An 8,187-nucleotide genomic window follows, 5' to 3' on the forward strand; every position below is an offset into this window, starting at 1 on the left:
TTATTTTGCTTTCTAGTTTTTTTACTCAATAATTGACTTTTTGGTTGAAAAAAAAATTCAGGTTACATCACCCTTGGATAGACGTAGGGACACCGAAAGTTTTTTATTTTTATTTTTTTGTTACGAAAAGAAAAGTTTACGTAGAGTTTTCCCAATTTCTAAAGCCACAAGTGTCATTCCGGGTAGCGTTCGATGGAGGGAGAGATTGCTATGGGTCCCATGTGATTGCGTACAATGAGCTCGTTTGTCTGCCAGATACTACAATTCCTTGGTAATCTAACATTCTACTCTAGAGATGTCGAATTTATCGATATTCGATGAAATTTTTGAATATTTGTCGAGAACGATGATAGAATATTACGGATATGTCAATGAAAATTGGCATAATTTTAAATTTTTGTTGGTGTAGGAGAATGGCCATAGTTAATATAGTATTTATTTTTGTATTATATATATTTTTATTATATTTAATAAATAAATTTTATTAAATAATATAAATTATTATTTTAAATTAATTAAAATTAATATATTTTATTAAAAATAAATATGTTCATATAAATTTATAAAAAAACTATCTAAATATACAACATAAATATTAAAAAAAAATTTAATTTTTTTTTATTTTTTTAAAAGTTATAAATAAAAAAATTATTTATTTTATTAAATATATGTAAAGTTGAAAATGAAAATAAATTTAAAATATTCGTTGATTATTAATATAAAAATAAATATAATATAAAAATATAAAAATTAAATTAAATTAAAAAATACTCTGTTTATGTCATATCTTACCCATTAATAGCCTTCATCTTCTCACGTATTTCTACTTAGAAGTGTTTTGCTATTGTTTCAGCTTTTCAACTGCTTTAGATGTCTGGGGTTCTTGCTTTTCATTACACAATGACTTGGATATTTGTATTATGATTACTGGTTGGGTCCTATTAAATACATACGAGGTTTGCTAATCATTTGCATAGAAAAAAGTAGTTATTTTTCTTGATAAAATGAATTTAACTAAGAGTTGGTGGTGGAGGTGATGCTGGTGTTAGGATGGGATAGGAGAATGGTGATGACTTTTCACTTCATTGTAATTAAAAATATTGGTTTTGGAAGTTTTGATAAGCATGCGTATATGCTCGGTTAAAGATGAAACAAAATTGGTAAATGAAATTGGGATTAATTTGCTTAAGTTACCAGAATGTTCTGCCTATTAACCATATGATGGTGGGGGGGGGGGGGGGGTTATTTATTTTATTTTATTTTTTACAGTTGGGGGAAAGGTGAAAGTTTAACTAAAGGTAGTACCATGCCTTTCTGACTACAAATTAACGTGACGATTAACGTCATTGCTTCCATGACTGTGGACAAGTTATGCCAAGAATTGGTAGCCTGTAGCCGGTTTAGCATTTTAATTCCAATGATTGATTGGCAGGTGCTCCCACATACTTGGGACATCTATTGTGGAGGATAAAGATCTAAGCGAGTATACCCCATCTTTGTCAAGCATTAGCAAAAGCCTGTCTTGCAGCCATCAGTTATGCGAATCAAGTTCATACTGCAGAGGGCCGAATGATTCCTGCCCTTACATTATTGAATATGACTCAGATAGTACCTCAAGTTCTGGATATCTTGCTGAAGATAAATTACATTTGAAGTCATTTAGGTTGACCATGCAGTCGAGAGTTCACTACAAGCTTCAATCATAATTGGGTGTGTTTTAATTGTTGTTGATGTTAAGTGATCTATTTTTGGGCCAAAGACATGGGTGATCTGATGTGGCCAAAATTTTCTGGTTAGTGCTTTTGCTGATTATTTTGCTTGCTTCTTTTGTTCACTTTATTTCAATTTACATGTGGGAGGAAGCAGAGTGGTGGCTGTCTGGATGGAGCTGCTCCTGATGGTCTATTGGGATTGGTACGCGGGAACATTTTTTGCTGGCAAAAGCTGGATTGATTCAGATGTTTATATGAGAATGGTTCTGGAAGAATTTATTTTGGTGATAAAGGGCTTGCCTCCCAACAATCGACTCCATTCTTACCAATCGGAGGAAAATAGTATGCCATCTTTGTGACCCTTCTAAATGTTCTTTTTGTTTGCTTATTAGCTACGGCATTTCTTTTATCCAGTTTTATACTTTGTTGCTATAGTATTGGTGGTGAAAGTTCAGTAATTTCCTTGTTAATTGTTTCAGTGAAACATATTTTGTTTGAGTGGAGAATTTATGTGTTGGGAGCTCTTGCCTTGAGAGATCTGGATTCTTAGCGCTGGTTGATAGTGGCACATCTTTCGCGTATCTTCCTCCTGAAATCTATGATAAAATTGTTCGGGAGGTGCTTCTTTTGTCTTTTTGATTAATACATAAATTCTTGTGTATATTGTTATATGGCCTAAAAATTATTGTTCCTTGTCTTTAGTTGCTTGGCCTAATGGCCAAGACAGCCTTAAAGAAGGCATCAAGGTTGGGATTCGAACTCCAATCTTTCCTTTCCCCCTTAATGTAGGACTCTGTCCCCTTGAATGATAAAAAAAAAAAAATTATTGCTCCTTTATTACAGTTTGATAAGCAAGTAAATGCCAGAAGGATTAGCAACCAACAAGATCTTTGGAAGTACTGTTATAATGTCAGGTTGGATGTTAGACAATAGACAGAGTTTGAGAGGTTTGGATACCTTTTTCTTGTTCTTTGTACTGATTGTCTGCTGTTTCTTTCCTTTGGAGCAGTTCACAGGGGCCATACAAAGTTCCCAACATGAGACTTAAATTTGCTATGAACAAAAGCTTTGAAATTCATAATCTCATATATTCCTATATTGAAATTGAGGTTAGTCTCCTTTTCTTGCCTATATTAATTGTGCCTGTGAGACTGTTTAAAAGAATATAAGTTTGCAGAGTAAGTTAAATCAGATGTCAATATGAATTTAGCTGAAGAATACAAGCTGCTTGCATAGATTTATGCAACATAAATTGTGCATGTGTCAAAACCTGTTACAATTCCTTTGTATGAGGGTTGTATTCTATTTCTCAGTTTGGGTTTCCTTCTTACTGTCATTATATGTTTGGAAAAGAAAACTCACTTAGCCCTCTTTAGAGGCAGAATGACAAACCTTAACAGAATTTCCCCTAGACAGTTCCTATTACTTCTTACCTTTTAGAAAAAAAAAATGATAATTTGTTTTACTGTAGTTAGGGTGGTGGTTCTCTAGCCTCTCCTTGGACCTTATTGACAAGTCCAACTAATTTATGTTGCTTCCATTCAATTATTAACATCTTTCAAGTTTTCAGTTTCCAAGCATACTCTAGGCTAGTCCTAAAATTCTATGTTTTGGAAGGAAACATAAATGGATTTATATTTCATATATTGTTAGTATATAAATTTTATATGCTGTCAGTAAATTAGATGATATCATTTTATTAATAAAGTGAATAAGATGATATCAACTCATTAATAAGTAAGTTTTTTAAAAAAATATTAATTTTTATATATTTATTTTAAAGACTGATATTTACTCATTAATAAAATAATATCATTTGATTTATTGATACCCTATAAAATTTATACACTGACAATATATCAAATATAAACTCTAAATAGTCTTGACATTGTTGTGCAGGGATTTACAGTATTCTGTTTAACTGTATTACGTGGAAAAGATAACTTTGGTGTCATTGGATGTAAGTTTACTCTAGCTTTTTCTATGTGCCCGCATTTCTTTGTGGCTTTGCTATCTTCTTTCCTCTGTGAGTGTGTTTTTAATGACACTGGGTCAACAAATGTGTTGCAAGAAACTTCATGACAGGTCATCGTTTTGTTTTTGATGGAGAAAATCTGAAGTTGGGTTGGTCACATTCCAACTGCAAGTAACGGAGTAGATAATTCCACCCTTTCTATTAGCTATATCATGTTACTTTTTCATTTTAAGGGCTTCTTGTTTATCCTGGGTTTACATGTCTAGATCGAAGATTTTCTTAGTTACCAGACATGGGAGTGGAAATTAGTGAGATTTCATTAATCATCTTCTGAAAGAGACATCAGCTTTCCCTCCCTCGTAGTTTTTTAGATACTAAAGCACTTGTAACTACCAAAGCAGCCTCTTGTCAAGGAATACATTCTTTTCCTCATCTAATGATCGATGAATGAGTTCATGATCAATCCTCTGTCCACATATCCTTTCTTGTTTGTGAACTGCTTGTATGATGCCCAACTCTAATCTCTTCAGGATAAACAGAGGATTGGAGGGGATTGTTCTTTGGCATTAAAAATAGTGGGTACCGGCCAGGATTGTGCACTTCATTACGATTCTAATGGTTTTTGATCGTGCACTTCATTGCACTTCTAATGGTTGTTAACGAGTAATGTCCCTGTTATACATATTTAATTTATTATTGAAAAAAATAGTGGCCTATTACTAAATGACTTTATGATGTTAGTCAGTTTCTGCTTATTAAGCTATCTTAAGCAGTATTGAACTGAAGGTGTTATTGTGTTACTAAAACATTAAGTTGGAATAGAAAATTTATAGCAGACATTTAAATGTATAGGGTAACAACAATCCCACATTTTTCATTCATCTAAGACATTGATGGTGCTAAGTAACCAACTCAAAGTGTGGATACATATACATAAATGTATATATTTATTATAATATTACATTTTAAAGGCAGCAGTGGAACCTTAAGTATACAAGACCAGTGCAAAGCATAGCATTTGTGAGTCCTATACTTCAGTATTTTCTTTTGCAGAGAAGCTATGTATTATATTTATAACGTGCTTATTTTACTTAGTTTCCTTAGTTTCCTCAAAATCCTGTATTGATCATATTTTCTGGTGAGAGGCAAAGTTAGAGTTTCTCTACACTTTGGTTTTGCCTCATAAGCTTTCAATATGGTTATGCAAAAGAAAATGATCTTTCTTTAACTACATTATTATGTACTGAAGTAGTCCAACTTGCATCGGTAGGTAAAGATGTGAGTGACAGGTCAAGCATATATCTCACGCTGTCTTCCAGCGGTGAATCTCCAATACCATTGCCAACCAGTGAGCAACAGAGCACCAATAATAATACACAGGCAGTTGCTCCGGCACTTGTAGGAAGGGCTTCCACAAAACCTTCTGTGGCTTCACCACTGCAAATTCCCACCCTCCTATGCCTACTGAGTTCTTTCTTACCGCTACTTCTAAGGTGTTTATTTTAACCATAAATTATTATTTCTCTCTTGTGAATCCTCCCAATTCTTGTCAGCTTTCTCAAATTGCAAACATTGTTCACTTTTATTTATTTTAAGGAGCCGAGTTGGTAGTAAGAGCATTTTGTTTCTTCTGATCAGTCTACTTTCGGCTTATGTTGCTTTCATTGGTACTTAGTTTACTGATGCAGAGACAGTCTACACGCAATTGCTTTGAAGTTCCTGTGATCAGATCGATCTTTGTTTGAAATTTAGTTATGAGTTTGAAGCATTAAAGATGTTATAATATAAAAATGAAAAAAAAAAGATGCCGACAGAATCCATGACAGGGAGAGTTCTTTTCAATATCTTGTAAACTATTTTCTTTTGAATAAATCATTTAATAATAGTTCAGAAGCATGTTTGTCTGTAAATGTGATCTAATATTATTCAAATGGGAAGAACTTTTCCATGATACAGGAAATTATAATTTTGGGTAAAATATTTTACTTTTTTTAAATAAATATATATTTTTATTGTATTCAAATAAGTGTTTATATTTTGATTTGTATTCAAATAAAATTTTATTTCAAATGAAATAATGATTTATGTTAAGAGTTTATTTAAATATAAATTATAAATTTAAAAGTTTATTTAGATATAAATTAAAAGCTAAGAGTTTATTTTAGTACAAATTAAAAATTAAAGATTTATTTGAATATAAATTAAAAATTAAGGATTTATTTGAATGTAATAAAAGTATAATAATTAATTTAAGTAAAGTTATAAAGTTTTAAAAAAAAAGTTCATTATTTAAGCTTAAAATTTTAGGTTGGGGAATGTGCACACATGAACTTTGTAACATTAAATGTTGCATTTTTATTCGACTCTGTTTTTTGTCAAAAGTAGACGAGGCTCTTTTGGTGTTAACATGAAACTTACCCCCAAAAGCTGATTTTGGATATTCCAAAGTGCATTAATTTTTGAAGGAGAAGAAAAGGAAAGAGAATTGAGATTGATGAATTTGAAATTTTGTCAAATAATTGATTCCATTTCACCAAATACTGGAGGTGGGGTCAATAGTTGTATCGTGTAAGGTAAGAATGCCAGTCCACGGTTAAAAACTCCGGACCCATATTTTTCTTTGGTTACCAGAAAGCAGAAATAATCAGTCTGAGATACTGTTTTTTCTCCACAAATTCGAACTTTTAAATGGCAATGAATTGTGGAAAAAGACTGCCAAGAACAAAAGTTGTAAAGACAAATGGTATAGGTAGATAAAAACAGGTTTTTCTGAAAACCTTGTACTTTTTTCCAATATCTTCTTAGTTAGCGCGCTCAAGGCAACAATACTGTAAACCCTACCAAGATCAGCTGAATTTGTGGGCAATTATTGACTTCTTTTACAGTTTATGATTGGTGTATTGTTTGAGTGTGAGTCCTAATTCTTCCTTCCACATACCAAAATGAAAGGCTATCATTTCTCAAATTATTGGGGCAAAAAATGGGAAAAAAAAAAATTAGCCTTGTTTTGGCTTCATCTAAGATAATGCTAAGATCGTGTACTTATATTATTGATTTGTCTTTTTCATTAAAAAACTGACTCCTAAGATCTTAGAAAGCCCTTGCTTTACAAATATGATTAAAGTGTTATATTACAAATATGATTAAAGTGTTATATCAGGGGTATTTAGTGATTAAAAGGGTATTATGATCTTTTTATTTCTATTACAGATTGTAAATAGATAATTAAAGGCATTTACGATACTTGAGCCTATCTGACATATCAAATCAACTTGATATATTCAGTACCACATCAACTTGATCATGTTATTCTTATCTCTAATTGGCCCTCTGCCTCTTAATTTTAAATATAGACATCTAAGTGTTATCATGACAAGTTCTATCTTATCCAAAAACCTTAATTTTTTTTCTTTCTGATTTCCTTCATTCTGATATCTTATTTGTACATTAGAATGTAAACACAAGGAACGTTTCTTACCTTTACATCTAATCACTTTCTTCCCTCTTGTCTTTTTAGGATACCCTCAAGTTAAAGCTCGACACAAATATTTAGTGCGTCAGGTAGGGGACCTTTTCATTCATCATTTGGGTTTAGAGTTATGCCTCATAGGAAGAGAGCTTTGGAGGAAGGAAAGACGACCATTCTAGTTGGAATGAAAATGCATAACAGCTAGCACATGAATCGACCTACTCCAACTCAAGCTGGTTCAACCTTAGAGTAATTCTAGGGTCTAACTGAGCAAATGCTGCAAACTATAACCCCACACTAGGCCTTAAAAGTGCCTAATCTAGTCAACTATGGACAATAAGTTGTAGAAAGGCAACCAAGCTATGAAGAGGTAGAAGCTTTCTTTGCCTTTAGAGAAGAAGAGTATTATGTTCCTACCACTCACCATTGCTTTAGCCACAATTCAATACACACTATGACCTAAAAATCAAAATAAACTGACTTGGAATCCCAACTAAATAGAAACCAAAAAGCTTGGATGCAAGCCATGGAAAATGAACTAAAAGGCAAAGGGGTTGCTTTTGAGGACGAGCTTAAATTCTTGGAGACCTCGCCTTTCATGAAAGAAATTGAAATAGATATACCTTTTAAGGGGTTCAAAATGCCTATCTTGGAAACTTATAATGGTACATCTGACCTTTTTAACCACTTGAAGCTTAAAACTAACATGATGATGAAGGGTGCAGATGAAACTCTTATGTGTAAGGGCCCGGCTATTACCATCAAAGGTGCAATTCGATCTTGGTATAGCAATTTTAAGTCAAGGTTGATCACAACATTCAAAGAGCTCAGCCACTCCTTCTTGTCTCGATTTGTAAGCATTTGAAGAACAAAGAAAATGACCTTAAGCTTGATGTCAATTCATCAAGGTAGAAATGAATCTTTGAAAGATTATGTTATGTGTTTTAACACGGAGGCTCTACAGGTGAAAGACCTAGATCAAATGGCCGTTGTAACTGCCTTAACAAGTGGACTTAGAGATAAAGAGTACC

The 8,187-nt window shown here is 32.6% G+C and overlaps 1 long non-coding RNA gene across 1 annotated transcript; it reads left to right on the plus strand.

Moving 5' to 3' along the window:
• The first annotated feature begins 1,451 nt into the window (after positions 1 to 1,451).
• On the plus strand, positions 1,452 to 3,020 carry LOC111311265 (uncharacterized). Its single transcript, XR_016344281.1, has 3 exons — positions 1,452 to 2,054; positions 2,192 to 2,330; positions 2,722 to 3,020. It is a non-coding gene; the product is annotated as an uncharacterized LOC111311265 (long non-coding RNA).
• The last annotated feature ends 5,167 nt before the right edge of the window (positions 3,021 to 8,187 follow it).

The sequence above is a fragment of the Durio zibethinus genome, chromosome 1 (assembly GCF_047325235.1).
Source record: "Durio zibethinus cultivar Kanyao isolate XHJ-2024 chromosome 1, ASM4732523v1, whole genome shotgun sequence".
Taxonomy (NCBI): domain Eukaryota; kingdom Viridiplantae; phylum Streptophyta; class Magnoliopsida; order Malvales; family Malvaceae; genus Durio; species Durio zibethinus.